The sequence below is a fragment of the Patagioenas fasciata genome, chromosome 19, assembly GCF_037038585.1.
Source record: "Patagioenas fasciata isolate bPatFas1 chromosome 19, bPatFas1.hap1, whole genome shotgun sequence".
In the NCBI taxonomy this organism is placed as follows: Eukaryota; Metazoa; Chordata; class Aves; order Columbiformes; family Columbidae; genus Patagioenas; species Patagioenas fasciata.
The window spans coordinates 476,726-497,723 of record NC_092538.1 but is presented as its reverse complement, the minus strand read 5'-3'; the positions used below and the strand labels follow the sequence as shown (position 1 = coordinate 497,723).

The following is a 20,998-nucleotide window of genomic DNA, read 5'->3' as shown; positions in this document are numbered from 1 at the left end:
GCACGGATGGACATCTCGCGAGATGGGCAACGAGAAACTGGTGATCGAGAGACTGACCAACGGTGAATAACATTCCATTCACGTGAATACTTCATATAAAAGCGGGAGATCACGAGGATTTCGTCCCTTTTGTCTCTTTTCCCTTTTTTTTTTTCCCTCATGGCCGACATCAGGAGAGGACCTTGCTGGTCGTCCCTGCGAACTGAGGCCAGTGAGAGACTGAATCCAGCTCCGGTTGGCTGCAGAGTCCAGTCCAGGACTTTGGGTGCTGGCTCTGCAGTTGCTCAGACTTACAAGATGGGTTTTGTATATTTGTATTATTTTCTCTGTTCTTATCAGTAGCATCAGTAAAACATCTTGAACTTTTCCAGCTCTCTCCCCTCTGTGCTTCTTCCCCTCCCGATCGCCTGTGCTGAGTGGGAAGGGGGGAGAGGGAGGGGCAAAAGGGGGAAGTGGGGGGGAGAGGAGGTTGACAACACATCTGCCAGGGTTTGATTGTCACCCCGCAATCCTAACCCTCGACACTCTGTCTACAACTACCTAATAGGGAGTTATAGAGAAGACTGAGCCAATTTTTTTTGGAGGTGTATAGCAAAAGGACAAGAGGTAACAAACTGCAGGAAGGGAAATTCCAACTGAAATAAAAATATATCAGCTTCACCGTGGAGTGGGTTTAGTGGTGTGACAAGGGTCGGAGAGGTTATGGGAACTCCAGTCATGGAAACATTCAAAACTTGGCTGATCAGCCTGACCTGACTTTGAAGCCAGCACTGCACAAGAAGGGTTTGGACAAGAGAGTGTGAGCTAAATTATGAGTTTATGAAGATTGAATGAAAGTAACACATGGAAATGCATTCCCGGAGTCCAGAGCTTCTTTCACACTCAATTTCAGGAAGAAAATTGTGTTCCCGTAGGGACAAACAGGATATCAGGAGATCTCAAAAACTCAAGAATATTTAATGTGAAGGAATAATCAAGAATGAATCCAAAAGGTAAGGAAGGATTTCAAGAAAAATTGGACCACTATTTCAATAAACATTATGAAGCCCAGGAGCCAGACTCCCCCACTCCTGAAGCCACGTGATAAACCAAACAACACCTGAGCTCAGTCGCTGCTCCTGCCCCAGCATCCAGACCTGGCAGGACATTTCCTAATATCCCACAACCTGAGCACCTTTCAAGCAGGTTACAGTTAAAATTAAAGCTTCCCATGGAAATGCTGCTTTTCTCTCTCTGCCTTTCAAAGCACAGATTAACTAGACGTCAGGAGTTAACACGACCCACATCTAACATCAAAAGCTGCTGATGTTTAGCTGAGCATAAGTGACAGGTCTGATTCTTTCTTGGCACAAAAGAGTTATTAACTTTTTCAAGGCCCTGTTTTTGCATTTCCCACTACGTCATTACTTCAGTTCTTGTGTGATGGACCAGACCACAAGGCACCAAACTTTCAGTACGTACTTAGGAGAACAGGTGTTAAGAAGGACAGCAACAAGTTACAAACCGGGGTTCTACAAGAGTTTATGGTGTTCCAAACCTCTCGATTCGGCTGCTGAGAACCTTCTCAAATTTTACTAATCAGCCTTAAACTCTGAAAGGCTCTTTGAGCAGTAATATCTCCTGCTTCAAAGTATGAGATTTCAGGGGAAAAAAAAGTCTCTCCGTTGTTGGAAGAAAATATTTCTAAATCTGAACAACTTCCCCTTGGTACAGAACTGGCTCTGGTGGAAATTCAGTTTTAGCAATTAAGTCAAAGCTGGGTTTGATTCAATTATCACCTTTTTAAATGCCACCCTTCATGCACATACTGAGCATCTGACCATCAAGAAGCTCAGAGGACATGCCAGTACAGGCCAACAAGCTAAGCTGGATCTAACTTCAGGGCCAGTAACCCACTAACTATCCACCACCTGCTTCAGTACAATAAAATACTTTGCCTGTGTGGTGGAACAGTGCCATTAATCCCCACATTTACACGTGTGGAACTGAGGCTCCCAAAGATGAGCGCAGCTCCATCGCACTCACCATCAGTCATTTAAGTGCTGAAGTCGGAAGCCCAAAGCTCCCTTCAGCTGGTCCCTTCTACAGCCAGAGGGCGTTTCAACCCACCCCAAACCTGCACATCCATCTGGAACTACTCATCCCTCCCCGCTGACCACAAGAGGCTGGAAAGTAACTAAGCTTCTCAAAGCCATGGGCAATGGTTCTGGGATCCATCCAAAACTAACAAGGAATTAAGGAATGGCCTAAGGTCACCCACTTTACTCAGGGCACACATGTGCTGTGTCATTTTTAGGTAGGAGACTGCATTCTGCCCACCAGAGCTAGAGGAACACAGCTCCGCAGCCTCTTGTAGCATCGGGACAAGCTTCAAGTCCCACAGGACAGCAACTGCACTTACTTGGAAGATATTGGAGAAGTCTCTCAAGTTGAAAATGTAGTGGAACTTGATGGCTGTTGGAAGGAATGTAGCGGCTACTTTCTGGTGCAGTCCCAGGGCAAGGGCAATCAGCTGCTGAGCTGATTTTTGCACAGCCCCCGAGAAATTTCCACTTGTCAGGTGCTGCGTTAAAATGGTGCTAGAGATCCTGGACAAGGCATCCTGCCCAGGGATGGACAGCGCGAAGACACAGAAGTGACGCTGAGGGAGAGAAAGGAAGGCATGGAAAGGTCAGAGAGGTAGAAAAACACCTTTCAAGCAAAATGCCCTTGGGGATTTGCTGTGATAATCTCATCTAGGCTCCCTTTCCCATGAAATGCTGGACCAGATGATCTTTTGAGGTCCCTTCCAACCTGGGTTGTTCTATGATTCTCTGATTTGCAGTCCACCTGAACAAGGTTATTTCCCTCTCCCAGTTTGCCAGCAGAGCTCAGGTGGGAAGTGACATCACTCTGCTCACTAAACCAGGGATTTTCAACTGCATCTCACCAATGCTACACTGGAAGTGCAGTCCATTGAAGAGCCAAAGGGCTCTGAAGGTCCCACCGACCTCTGACAAAGCCCAGAGGACCTCTTTACTAATTTGGAACTTGCAAAGTTGCCCATGGGACACTTCATTTTAACTCCACACCTTGCTGAAGAGGAGCCAGGGTCCAAGCTGACTCTGGTCATTAGGTTTCTCCATGATGAAATGAATTTTGCTCACTGCTACCCAGTCCCTCCATCGGTTGGCAGCTCCCAAAAATCAAAGTCTAATGTTTAAGATCTCTTCCCAAATCTTCTGTTATCAGCAGCGCTTGAACTGCTTTTTGTTTGGCTTGGGGTTTTTTTGTTCGGTTAGGTTTTTGGGGGGATTTGGTTGGTTGGTTTTGGTGTTCTTTGTTTTGTTGGTTTTGTTTGGTTGCTTGGTTTGGGGTTTGTTGGGGTTTTTGTTGTTGTTGTGTTTTGGTGTGGCTTGGGTTTTTTTTTAGTTTTGTCTGTTTTCTTCGTTTGGGTTTCTCCCCCACACCTCTTTTTACTGACAGCTGCAGCAGACAATTCTGGAAAGCAGGCGGCGTTAATGCACCATGCTTCAGAGCTAAATACGAGCTAAATGAAGGCAAAATCTGCCTGTATGGACCAGAAGGTTGTCCTGAAAGTAGGCGTTAAGCTGGCTGGCAACTTTTGACTTCCTCCTCTGACGGAGCTGCAGAATGCGAGGAAAAACAAACAAGGGAATAAGGGACCCAGTTCGGTGCTTCACTATTAGGAATCACAGTCACTCGACAGATTCGTGCCATTTGTACTGATAAAACAACAGCAGGATCTGCCAGTGGTTGTCCTCTAACCTCACGTTTAAATGATCCACCCCAAAATAAACCCAGCGATGCACCTGCCGTTGTGCAGGGCTTTACCTGCAGCCGAGGGTTGATGGTGAAGCTCCCCGCCGTCGGGTTCATGCACGACACACACTGCACGTTCGTGATCTCCTTCAGCGACAGCTTGGTCCGGTCGTACCTTCGGGCAAAACACAAGCAGCAGCACAGTGACCACGGCCACTGCCTCTCTCAGTACGTGTCCCTGGGCTGCCAGAGGCCGCTTGTCTTCAGGGGCTCAAATTCTGCGTCTTGCCAAGATGAGGCCCAGGCCCAGGTTGCCGGCCTATCTGTACACGGCCTGGCACACGCGAGTCCTGCTCCTGGTGGAAATCCTTCAGCTTCAACAACCTGTAGCTAATATTTCTATCAGTAATAAGCACTGAGCAAAGCCCCTGGGCCATACTCTTCACTTGCATGGAAATGGCAGAAAACAGCAGGAGTGTCTCTGGTTTGATCCCAACCCGGGACAGGGTGTGAGAGACTACAAGGGTGACTCTCAAACACTGTGGCAAACCCAGCCCTGCAACACCCAGTCATGGGAGACGGGCCATCGTGAGCAGGTGAATGGTGATTTACATGTCAAGGCCGAGGTGACAGCCACAGACAAAGGCTGGGTGACACAGGCAGTGCTGTGTTGAAGGACACGCAGCCTGTGCGCTGACAGGCCCGACACAGTGTCAAGGCCCAGGCTGAGAGACCCTCCGGGCCTCCCCCATCTTCCACAATCACCCCCAGTGACGCCTGCACAAAAGCCCAGGTGATCCCGAGGGCTATAAACCCTATAAAACCTGTGCCAGCACGGGCAGGGTGCCACCCTGGGGACCCTTCCACCCACCGGGCTGACCACGGGAACCGAACCACACACCACAGGGTGCTGAACCCTGACTACAGACCCAAGCATTCCTGCATAGGAACTGGACCTGAGACTACAAACCCCTCAAACACACCACGGAGCCCTAAGGGTGGTGAGACCTTTCCTTTCCCTTTCCTTTTCCTTCCCTTCCCATTTCCTTCCCCCTTCCTTTCCCCTTCTTTTCTTCCTCTCTCTTTCCTTCCTATATTCCTATTTCTTTGCCTTCCTTTTTGTGAGTAATACAGTAACATAAGGTTTAGAGCCCCACTTGTGCCACAAAACTCTTTCATGTGAATCTTTTCGCTGCTAAACTGTTTATCGATTGAGCTTAAGTAACATAAATCCTTCTGCCACTGAGTCATTTGCCAATTGGACCAAGCTACAAAAAATAAAGGTCTTTTGTTTGTGGACCTTCAGGATTGTATGTACTTTTTTCCAACCCAGGGGACTGACAAATCTCAGTCACACTTCCCCCAACCATAGCGCCAGGTGGGACATGACAAGGGTCAGCAGGCTGCTGCTGCCGGGGGAGGACAGGGAGTCCTGGGCTCCCTGGTTTAAGAAGGACAAGGAATTACTGGAGAGAGTCCAGCGGTGGCTACAAAGATGCTAAGGGATCTGGAGCACCTTTCTTGTGACAAGAAACTGAGAGAGCTGGGGCTGTTGAGCTGGAGAAGAGAAGCTGAGAGGGATCTGATCAATGGATCAATATCTCAGGGTGGGTGTCAGAGGATGGACCAGACTCTGTTCAGTGGTGCCCAACGCCAGGGTGAGGGGCAACGGGCACAGACTGAAACACAGGAGGCTCCATCTGAACATGAGCAGAAACTTGTTTGCTGGGAGGTGCCAGAGCCTGGCCCAGGCTGCCCAGAGCGGGTGTGGAGGAATTGAAAACCATTCCAGTGGTTAAAATTCAGACAGTCAAGAAAACACACCTTCAATGAAAATAAAGAAATAATGGGAAGGGTTATTAGAATGGAGTCGTGAGACAGGTAAACTGAGCCTTGGCAGCTAGGAAGTGTCAGGTAGTCTGTAAACCCTGCCGTACCCAACCAACGGGGAACTGGGGAGGGAATTTGCAGTTGGGATTAGGGGTGGATATAAGCAGTGGCTTTTTGCCCTGTTTTGTGTGCCTACCTTTAGGTGGAACACCCGACCTTGCAAAATCGTTAATAAAATATGCTTTGCTGAGAGATCCTACCTGAGCCTATTATATTGGTGAGATGATAACTTCCTGCATGCAATACAGTGCCCAGTGGGCACTGCTGAGCACATGGGCAGAAGGCCTCGATGTGTCTGGGAGGGGACCCATGGCATGCTGCATCCGCCCGCACCTCGCTGCATCCCCTGTACGTTGCTGCATCCCCCCGCACCTCGCTGCATCCCCTGTACGTTGCTGCATCCGCCCACACCTCGCTGCATCCCCTGTACGTTGCTGCATCCGCCCGCACCTCGCTGCATCCCCTGTACGTTGCTGCATCCCCCCGCACCTCGCTGCATCCCCTGTACGTTGCTGCATCCGCCCGCACCTCGCTGCATCCCCTGTACGTTGCTGCATCCGCCCGCACCTCGCTGCATCCCCTGTACGTTGCTGCATCCGCCCGCACCTCGCTGCATCCCCTGTACGTTGCTGCATCCGCCCGCACCTCGCTGCATCCCGTGTACGTTGCTGCATCCCACCGCACCTCGCTGCATCCCCTGTACGTTGCTGCATCCCCCCGCACCTCGCTGCATCCCCTGTACGTTGCTGCATCCCCCCGCACCTCGCTGCATCCCCTGTACGTTGCTGCATCCCCCCGCACCTCGCTGCATCCCCTGTACGTTGCTGCATCCCCCCGCACCTCGCTGCATCCCGTGTACGTTGCTGCATCCCACCGCACCTCGCTGCATCCCCTGTACGTTGCTGCATCCCCCCGCACCTCGCTGCATCCCCTGTACGTTGCTGCATCCCCCCGCACCTCGCTGCATCCCCTGTACGTTGCTGCATCCCCCCGCACCTCGCTGCATCCCCTGTACGTTGCTGCATCCGCCCGCACCTCGCTGCATCCCCTGTACGTTGCTGCATCCCCCCGCACCTCGCTGCATCCCCTGTACGTTGCTGCATCCGCCCGCACCTCGCTGCATCCCCTGTACGTTGCTGCATCCGCCCGCACCTCGCTGCATCCCCTGTACGTTGCTGCATCCCACCGCACCTCGCTGCATCCCCTGTACGTTGCTGCATCCCCCCGCACCTCGCTGCATCCCCTGTACGTTGCTGCATCCGCCCGCACCTCGCTGCATCCCCTGTACGTTGCTGCATCCGCCCGCACCTCGCTGCATCCCGTGTACGTTGCTGCATCCCACCGCACCTCGCTGCATCCCCTGTACGTTGCTGCATCCCCCCGCACCTCGCTGCATCCCCTGTACGTTGCTGCATCCCCCCGCACCTCGCTGCATCCCCTGTACGTTGCTGCATCCGCCCGCACCTCGCTGCATCCCCTGTACGTTGCTGCATCCGCCCGCACCTCGCTGCATCCCCTGTACGTTGCTGCATCCCCCCGCACCTCGCTGCATCCCCTGTACGTTGCTGCATCCGCCCGCACCTCGCTGCATCCCCTGTACGTTGCTGCATCCCCCCGCACCTCGCTGCATCCCCTGTACGTTGCTGCATCCACCCGCACCTCGCTGCATCCCCTGTACGTTGCTGCATCCCCCCGCACCTCGCTGCATCCCCTGTACGTTGCTGCATCCCCCCGCACCTCGCTGCATGCCCTGTACGTTGCTGCATCCCCCCGCACCTCGCTGCATCCCCTGTACGTTGCTGCATCCCACCGCACCTCGCTGCATCCCCTGTACGTTGCTGCATCCGCCCGCACCTCGCTGCATCCCCTGTACGTTGCTGCATCCCCCCGCACCTCGCTGCATCCCCTGTACGTTGCTGCATCCGCCCGCACCTCGCTGCATCCCCTGTACGTTGCTGCATCCCCCCGCACCTCGCTGCATCCCCTGTACGTTGCTGCATCCGCCCGCACCTCGCTGCATCCCCTGTACGTTGCTGCATCCCCCCGCACCTCGCTGCATCCCCTGTACGTTGCTGCATCCGCCCGCACCTCGCTGCATCCCCTGTACGTTGCTGCATCCCCCCGCACCTCGCTGCATCCCCTGTACGTTGCTGCATCCGCCCGCACCTCGCTGCATCCCCTGTACGTTGCTGCATCCCCCCGCACCTCGCTGCATCCCCTGTACGTTGCTGCATCCCCCCGCACCTCGCTGCATCCCCTGTACGTTGCTGCATCCCACCGCACCTCGCTGCATCCCCCTATGCCTCACTCCATCCCCCACACCTCGTTGCATCCCTCTGCGCCTCACTGCATCCCCCTACTCCTCGCTGCAGCCCCTTGTGCCTCCAACGCTCCCTCGCAGCTCCCTCACCCTCTATCTGCCTGACTTCCCTGACACCCACAGCCCAAGATTTCTGCCTCCGCTCCACTGTCTCTGTTCCTCGGAAGCTTTTGGCAGAGCTCAGGCATGCACACAGCTGAGGAGAGTGGAAATTGCAATGCGTCCCTGCCCTGTATTCCCTGTGGAGAGATGCAAATATTCATGTCCCACACAGAGCTGCTGGCTAAAGTGTAAAACACACCAATCTCCTTCCAAAACAGTCACTGCTTTTCCTTCAAATCACCTCTGCCTAGATAATGGTTGTTTGCTGCTGCCTGACAGAAGACAATGTTAGGTGCTCACAGCAGGGGGGTTCACCCCAGCTGAGGCCAAATCCACAGCCGCCTCTGCTCTCAGCGTCGCGGGGCAGCAAGGCCGAGCATCGCGCTCCCCTCGCAGGCTTTGCGCTGGGACCACAGTCACAAGCCACAGCAAGAGCAGAGCAAAGCTCCTCTCAACCCAGCTATGAGTAAGCAATCAAGCGGTATTAAAGAAGCGATGGACAACGTCCTCGGACACACGGTGTGAACTGTGGGGTTGTCCTGTGCAGGGACAGGAGCTGGACTCGATGATCCTTGCGGGTCCCTTCCAGCTCAGGACGTTTTGTGATTCTAAGTGAATTTGTTTGCTGGGGACAGGGGAAGCCCTGAGGGTGCTCAACTCTCAGTTCACCCAGAGCCTCCCAACCAGCTCTAGCCCAGCAGTATGCAATGGGAAGAGGGACCCACGCTTTGAGATTCTCTCAAACCCACTCCCCAGCACTGGAGCTGAACAAAAAGGTCTCCGACAACCAAGCCCAAGCAGGCTCCTACCAGTGGCCGTAGTCCAGGTGCTGCCGGATCAGCGTATGGGGCTGCACTGTCCCGTAAGCGTCCACCTCGGGCATGTTGAGATCATCAATGAAGTACACGAGCTTCTTGGTACCTGGAGGGCCATAATTCCTACCAGCCTTTTTCTCCAGAGGTTTCTCAAGCATACCTGTAGGGAGGCAGAGGTGCAAAGCTCATCTACTGGGAGAGCAACTGCTGCAAAATAAAAATGATTTCTCAGCCCAGCTCAATGCTGTGCTGTGTGTAGCTACAGCGGCCCCTCAAGGAGCTGAGATGTCCCCCAGCTGCAGCTGTATGAGGAGCAGCTGAGGGGCCTGGGGGTTCAGCTGGAGAACAGGAGCTGAGGGGAGACCTTCTGATCTCTGAACTGCCTGAAAGGAGCTTGGAGCCAGGGGGGTCGGGCTCTGCTCCCCAGGAACAAGCGCCAGGAGCAGAGGAAATGGTCTCAAGTTGCACCAGGGGAGGCTGAGGCTGGATCTGGGGAACAATTTCTTCCCCAAAGGGCTGTGGGGCATTGGAACAGGCTGCCCAGGGCAGTGCTGGAGTCACCAGCCCTGGAGGGTTGGACAGACGTGGAGATGAGGTTCTCAGGGACTAGAGTGCTAGAGCTGGGTTACGGTTGGACTCGATGATCCTGAAGGTCTCTTCCAACCAAACTGATTCTATGATTCTACAGTGCAGCTGGGAGCCCTGCAGGGACCCTTGGTCAGCACTTTGGTTTGACTTAAATCAGAAAGCTCTCAACTCTTCCTTCCAAACAAAAATACAACAAACTTCGTCTGCTACAAAACATGTCTACCTCAGAGCAAACAAGAGCTTTTCATGCAAGATAAAGCCTTTTGAATCTCTTCTGCATAATTTTTTAAACGAAATCTTGCTTGCAGAGGTGGCTGTGCCAGAGCAGTGAGCGTCCCCTGCTGCCTGCCCCGGCGATGCGGCAACTGCAGCGTGGCCAGGGCAGCAGGCACTGGGCGCTGCGATGGAGAAAGGGAGATGGATGCTGTGGGCACAGAAGCCCACGAGCAAAGCTGCTGGTTTTGTGAATATATGCATCTTTTACCCTGTTAGACAAAAATAGGCGATCTCAGGGCCAAATTCCTGGACATCTTCAGAACAACCAACATGACACTTTTATTTAAATGCATCAAATAATCATAAGTTCCCTGATCTTCTCACCAGCGTTACCCAACCCTCCAGATAATGTGACAAGACTTAATTCCAACACGAGCTGTCAAATTACCACCTGGTTTCAAGTAGGGTCACGCACACGCAAAGGAAAGCACGGAGAGAACAGTTTCGCATTTCAAAGCCTTGGAAGACTTTAATTTGTTTTAGCAGAAGGCTGGGGTCATATGTTGCTCTAGCTCATAAAACGTGGGGAATATTTATAATCCTGGGCTGATATTTAATAAAAATCACCCCACGTCGCTGCACATCATGTTCTATAGGTTATTGATTCCTCTGATTGCAGCCCAGGCAACCTTTACTGTCTCAGTAAGTGGAAAAGCAAACGGAAGCAACGCTCCTCTGCCCAGACCCCGGGTGGGTTTTCTGCCCTGTGCTTACTCGAAGAATTTGTTTCATTAGCAGTTTTGGGTTGGCAACAGACCTATAAGGTGCTATAAAGCAGCACATGGTAAGCAGCAATTCTTTGTAATTAGGGAAGACTGGCAAATGTAAACGGGACTGGGAGTTTTTTTAAGCCATTTATTATCACGTGCAAAAGTTGTTAAGGAAGATTTATATTCCGTTGGTTTGTTTCAGATCACAGACCTTTCAAAACGCTGGGTTTTTCCTGCTTGGGTGCACTGCAGACAGCTTGCCTTGCTCACCACTCAAAGTGCAGCTGATTTCTTGTCACAGACAGTTGCTGCACAAAGGAATGGATTGTGCTACGAAAAATGATGAATCTTTCCTCAGCGGAGCCTCTCTCCCCGTTCAATAAAACCACAATATTTGAAATTTCTGGTAGCAAGTTAAATTAAGTGTTTCAAATAAGCATTTCATTTAAATTTAATTAGTCCCTAATTAACATATAAAATCAGCCCTTTTTGAGGTTAAACAAGTATGCAAGAGATTCATCACACTGAAATGCAATTACTGGGGATCAAGTGACATGTTCGTGGAAGTGGTATTTTAATTCAAAGCCGTATCTCACAATAATAATAAGGGGCGGTGTGTCTGTGTGAGATCCTGACACATACTCAAACCAGCACCTCAAAGAAACAGTCTGGACCCCTCGTACCTTCTGGTTGGTGAGCAAGGGAGAGGGAAAAAAAGAACCCAAACAAAAAAACCACAAGATTTATTGCAATTTCTCTGAATGACAGAAGTCAGGGCTACATCTGATGGAGGGGCAGAGGCCCAAGAGGGCACGAAGCAGAGCGAGGCCCAGGGCAAATGCCACAGAATGTGGTATTTAGTCACAATAAACTACAGAAAATCCCCAAACTGGCCCCAGGTTCAGGCAGAGAGAGTGTTGGGCTCCTTTTAACCCCTGTGCACATGGCGCTTCTGGAAGCCACAGGATGCAGGGATGGGTTGAACAACAACTCTGCTTCCCCTAAGGGCTGCATCTTATACATCTCTGCAGCAACAGGCACCTTGTCTAAGGAACTACTGGAACTCAGGTTAGGATCTTTTTTAAGTAAGAAAAAATCCAAAATTACTTTGTGCCCATGTTTTACAAATTTAAAGATGTGCCTGCTGGGGAAAAGAATAAAGCAGCCAAGTGACAAACTACACAAAAAGGGACAAATTAACTCTAAAAAATGAGCAGCAGGGATCCAGGCCAAGCAGTATAAATCATGCTTCTCAATGCAAATCTCACCACCACATCTTCATCCACACACAAGACAACTTGCTCCTCTGTGCAGGGGAAGAAAATCACTGACTCAGCCCACAGCTCATGACCAGGGACACGGTGCCAGGTCTGCCTGTACAAATAACACCTGCACACACTCGCCCATCCAGCTGGAGACAAACGGCTGCACATTCACAGAATCACAGGATCCCAGGCTGGTTGGGCTGAAGGGACCTCTGCAGATCCCCCAGTCCAAGCCCTGCTCACGCAGGGTCACAGAGCAGATCACACAGGTGGGTCCAGGCGGGTTTCAATGTCTCACAGAAGGAGACTCCACACCCGCTCTGGGCAGCCTGGGCCAGGCTCTGGCACCTCCCAGCAAACAAGTTTCTGCTCATGTTCAGATGGAGCCTCCTGTGTTTCAGTCTGTGCCCGCTGCCCCTCACCCTGGCGTTGGGCACCACTGAACAGACTCTGGTCCATCCTCTGACAGCCACCCTGACATATTGATCCCATTGATCAGATCCCTCTCAGCTTCTCTTCTCCAGCTCAACAGCCCCAGAGCTCTCAGTCTCTCCCCATAAGAAAGAATCTCTAGGTCCCTCAGCATCTTTGTCCCCCACCCAGGCAGCTGGACAGAGAGACAGACAGACAGACAGACAGACAGCCAGACAGCTCAGCCCATTTAGCAGCTCAAGGGCATTTTGCAGAGACCCCAACACAGGGAAAAAAGCAAAGGGGCACCTGGGAGGGAGGAGGGAGACTGCAGCCATCACACACTAGCAAGACCCAAAACCCTTCAGACCTGCCCCAGAAAGCTGCCGTGACTCCACGACACAGCCCCAGGCGACACAGCGTGGGCTGAGCCTGTGCTGTCACCTCTGCGAGTGGATCAGTCCCACAGGGCAACTTTAAACTCTGACACCTTCCTTAAAACATCTGCAGTGTCGGGAGCCCAGCAGAGCACAGACAGGGGCTGTGATGCTCATGGCCGTGAGCGTGTTCGCCCCAGGGCCACCTGGCCAGGAAAAACCCACATGGTGAAGGTTAAAACCTTGGTCTCACTGGTGCTGGTCCTGTAGAGGGAGTAAAGGGATTTCAGGACACTTGGGTCAGACCAAACTCCATAAAGGAAGTTATTTTGGTTTACAGTGACCCACAGCTGTTGTTCAACTCAAAACAAGCAAGGTTGTTTCATTCCTGATTAATAAATACATGTAGAAAATTATCCTCTCTCTTTAGGTCAACTGAAAGTGAAAATACCATTCCAAAATGAGTCACTTTTCAACAATTCCCTCTTTCTCTTCATCTGTGAAAAGACTACACAGCAGAACTGACCTTATCCTGGTCTCAAACTTCATCTTTCACTGATGTGCCAAAATCCTCATCAAAGATATTCTCATGGGCTTCCCCAGGTCAGAGCCTCCCAGGGTCAGCAGCCGTGTCCCCTGGGGCGGTGGGATGTGGCACCCGCTCCGTGGGAGCACACGGGGCTGCATCAGGATGCGGGGGACAGCCCAGGAACCAGCAGCACCTGCACATCCCCATTAGCACTGTCCTCACTGACAACTGGGATGCAATTCCCATCATTGCACTCTGAGGACAGCTTAGATCCCAGCCAAGCAACCCATTCTATTCAGCACGGGCTTAAATTCAAGCGTATTAAAGACACACCTCAAGTCAAGTACGAGCTGTGTGCTGTAGAGAACAGCAGCAGATTTAAGTGTGTGCTTTGCACAGCCCTGAACCAGAGTCGTGGTGTTCAGAATTCAATCCCTCATGTTGGGAAATGCCATTTTCCATAAAACCAGGAGTCTGCGGACCAGTGAGTTTCACAGTGGGATTTAAGAGTCAGTGGGTGCCAGTGCAGTGCCCACAGTGCACACCCAGCTCCAAACCCCGACGGACACCCCGGGAATTTGGTGACCTGCCAGGCAGAAGCCCCACATCTCAGCCATTGTCTTACCTTGCAGCATGGCAGAGGTGGTGTAGTAGTTAAACGGGACCTTCTTCACCACATAGGCGTCTGTATCCAGTGAGCAGAGCTTGTCCCCCACCAGCACAGACTTCCCCGTGCCGGCGTTGCCCCCCAGCATCACGGGGCGCCGGCGCTCCAGGAGCCTGTCCATGAAGTACCGCACATGGACCGTCGCGGTGGTGGGCACCAGGCAAGCCTGAGAGGGGCAAAACGAGCCGGTAAGTGTACCCATCTGTGGCACCACCCCACTGCCATGTTCTGAGGAGACATCAAACTGGGAGAGCCAGGAATGAGTGCGGTGACCTGAGTTTCTAGATGGCGCTAGGAAGGGAACAATACACTGCTACCAACCATTCAAGTCAAACTATCTGTACAGACGAAACAATGACAGCGGGATGCTGAGAGCAACATCTGGATCTCCCCGCAAACACACATTTTGCTAAAATGGTAACAATTTTTACAAGTCATCTGCTCACTGTGGCACCTCTAAAAGGAAAGAAAGGCATAGCTGGCAAACGCAATTCACTACCTGCAGCAACTCTCATTTTTCGTCCAAATCATATAAACAACCCTATTTTCAGCCACGCAGAATGACGAGATGGTGTCTCAGGGACTTTGTCACTACGTTGTCCCACATCCTGCTTCTCTCTGCAGGCCAAACGCACCTCCATCCCGCACCCTGGGCACACCAGCCCTGGCTCATAGGTGTCTCTGAGCCTGCGCCTCATGTACATCACTCAGCTCTGGAAGATGGATGGAGGATGAGTCTTCACAGTCAAAGTACAGTAAAGAAAGATGGGTAATTGAGTTGTACTTCATAAAGAATGTGTCAAGGGTTTTGATTGTGGGGTGACAATACAACCATGGCAGATGTGTTGTTAGCCCCCTCTCCCCCACCTTCAGCCCCTCTCTCTCCCCCATTCCCACTCAGGACAGGTGATTGGGAGGGAAAGAAGGATAGATAGAAGAGAATTGGAAAAATTAAAGATGTTTTACTAATGCTACTGATAAGAATAGAGAAAATAATACAAAATATACAAAACCAATCTTGAAAGCCCCAGCAACTGCAGAGCTGGCACCTGAAGTCCTGGACTGGACTGTGCAGCCAACCGGAGCTGGATTCAGTCTGTCATGAGGCCTCAGTTCGCAGGGACGACCAGCAAGGTCCTCTCCTAATCTCGGCCATAAGCAAAATGGACGAGATCCTCGTGATCTCCCACTTTTATATGAAGTATTCACGTGAATGGGATGTTATACTCTGTTTGTCAGTTTCTTGGTCACCTGTTTCTCATTGCCCCTCTCGCGAGATGCGAATCTGTCCTTATCAATAACCTCACATTCCATTGCTATGTTTACCAAAACATGGATCTGGTTCTCCAGGAAAACGCAGCTGATATGAAGGTTTTACCTGACAGGCAAATTCACTAAAAGAGAAACTTGTTTTTAACAAAACCAGGACGGAATGCCATTCTTATTATGAAGTGCTTGACCTCGAATGAGACTTCAATTGAAATGCCTGCATACAGTCACTAAAATGCATGTGCTCTTCCCAGACAAAACACGTGCAAGGTTCACATACCTGTAAGGGCATTTCTGGATCAAATTCAAACTGAGGAATAAGTTTAGACCAAGGTTCAAACTTCTTCGTTTCTGGATCAATGTAGAAGTCAAAGACTGTGCCCTGAGAGGGAAACTTGATAGTCTTGAATTCTGCCACCCACCACTTGCTGAACTCCACTCTGTAGTCCACAAGCTATAAGACAAAAAGTGGAGAAAATACACTAATCTGGATCAATTAATTAGTAATGGAGAATGTTATCTATCCCAGTCCACCAGAGCGGGATTAGTCCTTAAAATATATTCCACAGCATAAAGTTCTTATCATTTTTCCTGCTATTAAGCCTAATTTTTCATTTTCTTCATTTCTGCTCATCAGTCCTATTTATCCATCTAAATAATTCATCCTCTGTGTTGATCACTCTTGGTATGTCTGAGACTAGATAGATGCATCAATTTGAACAAGAGAAATACGTGCCTATGACTAAACAGACCACTTGATTGATTCTTGGTGCCTACTTCTTCCAACAGACAAGGACACAACATCCGTCTACATCTGTGCTCATGGTCAGTCACAGCATGCATACCAAAGCCTTTCCTCATCAATCACACCACTCTATTCAGAGGGAGTTGTTGTCTTCTGGCTTCTTTTCAAGCCACAACGTTTCAGACAAGCAGGACTGCAGACACCAGCGCACCAAAGCAGCAGCGAGGGGCTGCCCCTTTGACCCCGCCGTGATTCTGCGCTGCCACATTCCCCTCAAAGCACCCGTTTCCTTGCTTTTCCCCATTGCATCTTTCTACACATGGAGATTTTGGAGCATCTGAATTTTTTCAACTGGGGTGACAGTTTTGCTTTAGATGCTGGGTCAGGACTCACAAAATGTGCTTAGTCCCCTCCTCTGCCCTAGGTCTCCTGTATGACATTGGGCCAGCCATTCTGCCCAAACACCTTCCCATGTGGACAATGGGAACTGGAGAGAGGTGGAGGGGAGGAGGAGAGGAAAATTGCTGTGAGAAAGACGTTTGTGAAATACCGGACGCATCATTCAGCCCGTTTTAACAGCACAGTTTGTTCCTGGGGTGTCTGCGGGTCTCTCCTCCCCATAGCCATACAATGTGGGGTCACCAACACATTGTCCATAGGCTGCTCGGCCTCCATAAGGAAACCTGGGTTTGTTGCTGAACTGAACCAAGTGTCCTCCATAAAGCCTCCTGAGCCACAGTCCCTCAAAAGACCAGTGGATTTGAAAAACACATTAATAGTATCCACGATTTTGCAGACTCATGCTATTCAGAGAGGCAGAATCCCTGTAATTCTCCGTTCTCCTGTTGCTATAACTCCTCAGCAGCGGCAGCAGAGTAGCCCGCAGTGGAGCGGGACGTGCGTGGCTGCTAAAAGCTTTCCCACAAGGGTGCCCTTACCCCGCACAGCCAGACCGCCTGCAAGCGCGCTGTGCCGCGCTGCCCGCCCTCCCTGACCCCGCGGTTAAACGGAGCCACTCCAGCCCCAGCTCTATTGCCAGAACGGTGTGGAATTCAAACCACTTCCTTAATAAAAACCCCATATGGATTACCGCTAATTTCAGAGCCAGGAAATGGCAAATCTATCATCTGTTTTTATACAGGGGCCCCGCTACCCACCAACAAGCACCGAGTAGTGGGAAGCCTCCCAGACTGTTTCTCCTGACATTTCGGCCGCGAAAGGTCAGCGCGAAGGGCACCTTCGGTGGAAAGCAATAAACAGATTTTATATTGGATCATTTTTCATCAGGCTCCCCATTGCTCGGACTGCTGTATCCTCGCACTCTCAGCTCTGACATTTACAGAGCACCGCGGGCAGTAACGCACAGCCAGGCTCCCGGCGGAGCCTCCCGGAGGGTCGCTGTGCCTGCAGCTGCTCCTGCAGCCCACCCAGAGCCACTACCGCAGGCAGGAGCCCGGCCTGATGCACCCGAGACTGACTGTGCGGCACGGGGAACACAGCGGCCAGCTGCCACAGCACCGCACACCAGCATACTTGCGCTTGTACTGCTGAAGCAAAGACAAGTAGTGCTTCCCAGGCTTTATTGTGCTTTGTTTTGTTTCTTTAAGTCATCCTAGACTGGCAACACTAAGGCTGAGTATTTCCCAGCTGGCACATGGGAAATGGAGGCTCCACAAGGACCAAGGAAGCTGGTCTCGCACAGGTCATTCAATGGTCACAAGGTGTGATGGCACCAAGTGAGCACCCAGCTGAGCTTGAGCTGTGTTGTTCAGCACTTCCTGAAGCATCTGATCCTTGGCATGGAGCAAATCTGAAGAGACCAGCAGACACTCTAGGTCTGGCGTTAAGGTACATGAAAACACACAAAGAGACCCCTGGGAGCACTTGAGCAGCCATCAAGAACGGCAGTGCCTCCACCCGAGCTGGGGAGGGGTGTCTGGTGTTACATTCGTGGAGAGACCTCCCGCATAGTCCAGACAACACAGAGTTTGACACAAGCCCAGCGGAGATCAGACGTGGATCTCCAAGCCCTTGACAGCAGTGCAGTGTGGGCAGACCCAGACATCAGGACCACACACTTTAGATCTGAGGATAAGGCGTCCTCTGACTAGGGGATGCAACCACCCAAGAGTAGGTGTGCCCCTGTGGCCACGAAAGTCAATGGCACCTGGGGTGCCTTAGGAAAAGTATGACCAGCAGGTCAAGGGAGGTTGTTCCTCCGGCTCTGCTCTGCCCTGGTGACAAAACACCGGCTGGTTTGTGTTATGTAGCACGTCTACCTGTGCAGTCAGAAGGCTGAAAGACTGCTCCACTGATACATCCATCTGATAAATCAGTCTTAATTTGATCACATTATGCACATCCACAGGTTTCTATAAGTTAACCTTATGTTTCTCCCCAGTGAAATGCATCTGCATAAGCAAACATCCCTCCACCTTTACCACTGACCCCTCAGCTGTTCTCCGGTGGTGTTACACCCTGGATAACGAGGCCTTTCGTAAAAGGAATTGTTGTGTTTCTAGTTTATTATCACCTATATGAGAGCCCCAGGAAAACAGCATTACTGGCATAGCACTATGTTTCAGAAAGTATGAAGAAATCAAAACAACACAAAACCACACAAACAAACTGTGTGAAAGATGCTGAAGAGGCATCTTCCGTCTTACCTGATCTCGAAACATTGATCCACCAAAGGCCCAGGCGGCAGCAAAGACAAAGTAAAGTTCATAAAGCTCCTTGGGACAGTCAGGAGGTGTGTTCTCCTCTGCCAGGAGACATTCAAGGAGGGAGCACAACATCTGAACCATACTCTGTTCAGGAATGGGAATAATCTTCTTAAATCTAAGGGATGGAAATTAGAAAGCAATACGTCCATCACAACCCAGGAAGACTAGAAATGCTCTTTCAGAATACTGGCATTCTGCTTGTCAGCGGTACGTGTCCTATTCCCAGGTACAATAAAGAGAACACCCATTCTCACACTCAGACCCGCTGGCACCGGCACATATACAAGTGATAACAATAATCAGAAGTTTCAAGCATTTTAAAACTTTGATCTTCTTGAAAGAAGCAGAATGGAAGACTTGCTAAAGGCAATGATTTCCTGCGAGCACGATGAGTTCAAAAGCGGTCAAATAGAGGAGTAATAAAATAAACCCTTTCATCTTGCCATTTTACATTCATTTAAGCTACACTTACAGAATTCCAAACTAATATTGTAGCTGCACTGAAGTCCTCCATAAAGTAATTATAGCTATTTGAAAGGTTGGTTCTACGATTTCTGAATTAAGCAAGCTACCAAAACACTCAGCTCAGGGTTGCCTGCAGCTAATCCCGTGGATTTCACGCTCTGAGACAATGTTCAGCAAACAGAATGGGAAACGTCCGATTGACTTTGCTACCAACAGTCAAAACCAACTTGGTCCCACAGAGAGAAGTTCCCTAGCACAATGTTTAAGTCCTGATTCCAGACCCTTCTGACACATCCCCCTTTTGGCTGACATCTCCCATGCTCACTGATTTTTCTTTTGTTTTTAAAGGAAAGTGCAACTATAGGAAGCAAGTAGAGGATGGGAGATGCTCCCTTAAGTTTTCTGGGACTCTACTTTGGCCAGTCCTCACCACAGTATGAGAAAGAGAATGGTTTCACATGATGATAAGCAAGAACCACATGACTTCCCTGTGGACACTGCTTTAAAGCCAAATCAAGCCAAGAAGCACTAGGACCCTTCCAAATACCCAAGTTCTTAATGAAAAATAACTTGTGGAGTGGGCTCAGGTCTAGCCTGACACATCAGGAGGCTGAAAAGCTTTCTCTTTGGGATCTGCCGGAATTATTTTCCAAGAGATAGAGAGTTGATACAGGAAATACAATAAAAATCAAATCAAAATCAGATGAAAACCAGATCTGACCAACACGATACAGGCAGGAGCGTCACTTTGCCCACCTCGCCCTGCTGGTTCTCTGAGCTTAAGCCAATGATGCTCAGGGCTTCCAGGGGCAAGGAGGATCATGTGCAGCACAACCCAGCGCAGCACAGCTGGGCTGGACAGTGGCAGGTGTCCCCATGCCCTCACCACGGGTGACACAATCACTCATCAGATGGTACCTTGTTCTGAGGGTGTCCAGGCAAATGGGCAGGTACTTATCAAACAAAACGGTCAGGTTGGCTCTTTCGGACTGGATCTCTCGCCTGTCGATCCAGCTGCTCACTGGAGGATTCCAGCCCAGATCCGACGGGTTGATGTACAGGATCCCTTTAGGCCCAGGGTAAGAGAGAACATATAGTAAAGACATAGCAGAAACTGTTCCTTTCTTCCAGCAGAGTTTACCAGGTACTTTCACACAACTAAAACCCTATCAAATATGACGGGACGTCCCATTACCTGCCCCCTTTTCCTGCCCCACTGCAGAGTAGAAACATGAACAGTGAAGAAACTTCACCCTTGAAACCACGGCGCTTTTCATGACCTTGCCCTAAACTCAGAACATTGTCTTGTCTGAGCAGTTTCATTGCTCTGGGCCCCATTTCCCCATGTGTAAAACTAGGGGACACCTCCATTCCCTTCTCCCATACTTCATGCACTTCTTCAGAAGATCAAAAACTCTTTGAGACAGATACTGTCCTTCTCCTCATAAAGTCCATCCAAAGGGCTTTGCACAACAGGAGCACTCAGCAACGCTGAAGCCATGATCACCCACCAACAGTCAGAGTGCTCTGGGTAAATCTCCAGGATGATGACAGCTCCACATGTGCATTTGGGGTCAGGATCCTCAGTTTGTCTGTCAGAAACCTGCCCTGTCCACCCACGGCCGCTGTGATCTCAGGTTGGGTACTTGCAACAGGAGTCAAGTTGGCCAACAGAAGACTGGTTAATGGCACTAGATCCTCCTGGGTTCACGGCAAATCCCAGTGCGGAGCTCAGGCCAGGACTCACCCGCTCGGGACACGGTTGCTGGGGTGGCTGTGCGCAGGTGGCTGATCTCAAACACCAACCGCATCGTTGGGTTCAGAGGGATTCTCTCATTGCTCGCCAGGGTCAGCACCTGCATTGGGCAGACAGACAGACAGAATGACATCTTCCCCAGGAACAGGAATGAAAAGCATTCAGCACTTTGCACTAAAAAGCTTGGTTGCTGCCAGCACAGTTCCTTGAGGGAATGCAGCTGATTTCCAGCAGGTAGTAGAACTGTCTTCCATGACTCAAAGGAACAGCACTCCCTTCGAGCGGCGGAAAAAGGTGTGGAATTATGACCCCACCCTATTTTTGA

The 20,998-nt window shown here is 50.7% G+C and overlaps 1 pseudogene; it reads right to left on the bottom strand.

Moving 5' to 3' along the window:
* Positions 1–938: 938 nt before the first annotated feature.
* Positions 939–20,998, bottom strand: part of LOC136110108 (dynein axonemal heavy chain 9-like) — a 71,144-nt pseudogene continuing 51,084 nt past the window's right edge.